The 1,001-nt window shown below is 60.3% G+C and overlaps 1 protein-coding gene across 1 annotated transcript in view; it reads right to left on the bottom strand.

Moving 5' to 3' along the window:
• The window catches only part of COMMD4 (COMM domain containing 4), a 27,977-nt gene that overhangs the window by 2,011 nt on the left and 24,965 nt on the right, over positions 1-1,001 (bottom strand). The window lies entirely within an intron of this gene.

Raw genomic sequence — 1,001 nt, 5'->3', positions numbered from 1 at the left:
CAGCTCCAGCCCCGCGCTCTCGATTTCAGCCGCAGCTCCAGGGCCTTCATTTCAGCTCCAGCCCCACGCTGTGTATGTCAGAGACAGCCCTATAGGTTTTTATTTATGCTCCTGCCCCGCGGTCTCTGTTTCAGCTCCAGGGTCTCTATTCCAGCTGCGGCGACACAGTTGGTATTTCGGCTCCAGCTCTCTGGTGTCCCAGCTCCAGCCCCACACTCCGTGTTCCTGCCCCAGCCCCACAATCTTTACTCCGGCTCCGTTGGCACAGTCGGTCTTTCCGCTCCAGCTCCGTGTTGTGTCAGCTCCAGCCCCACGCTGTGTATGTCAGAGCCAGCCCTACAGTCTTTATTTCAGTCCCAGTCCTGCTATGTGTATTTCCCCCCCAGCCCCCCGTACAGGTTTTATGTCAGTCCCAGCTCTACAACCTTTATTCCGGCTCCAGCTCCGCATCCTTCCAGCTCCAAGCTGCTCCTCTTCTCACGGCAGCGCTGGGGCTGTTGACAAGGTTGTAATTCAATCACTGTCATCACTCAACTATCAGGAGGAGCTGTCATAACTGGCCCAAAATCGCCTCGACTGGTGTGTCCTGAATCAAGCGTTGGCCCCCCCAGCCCCATTTCACCCAGAGATTATCATCTCATTCAGTTTGGCCCGGTGCATGCCAGCGTCCGGCACTTTGAGGGCAAATATGACGGGACCCCCACCTCCGGCGAGGGTCCCACAGCCCCACCCCACTCCCCAACTCCCAGCTCCCCAAATCTCCCCCCCGGTGCCGGGGGGGGGAGAGCTTGGGAACCAGGGGGGGCCCCTCCCGCGGGCAGGAACCAGCCCCCCGCCCGCCCCGCAAAGCTTCACTGTGCCGTGTTACACTTTATTACCTGTCAGTCACCATTAGACATAAGGTTTACAATAACACAACACACTATTTCCGACCCAGCCTTCCCGGCCCCCGGCAGCGCCGCCCCAGCGCCGCGCTCCACGGCCTCCGGCCCCGCCCCGCC

The sequence above is a fragment of the Haliaeetus leucocephalus genome, unplaced genomic scaffold, assembly GCF_000737465.1.
Source record: "Haliaeetus leucocephalus isolate CR32 unplaced genomic scaffold, Haliaeetus_leucocephalus-4.0 Scaffold339, whole genome shotgun sequence".
NCBI classification, from domain to species: Eukaryota; Metazoa; Chordata; class Aves; order Accipitriformes; family Accipitridae; genus Haliaeetus; species Haliaeetus leucocephalus.
The sequence above is the reverse complement of the archived record's forward strand: the minus strand, read 5'-3'. Positions and strand labels throughout refer to the sequence as shown.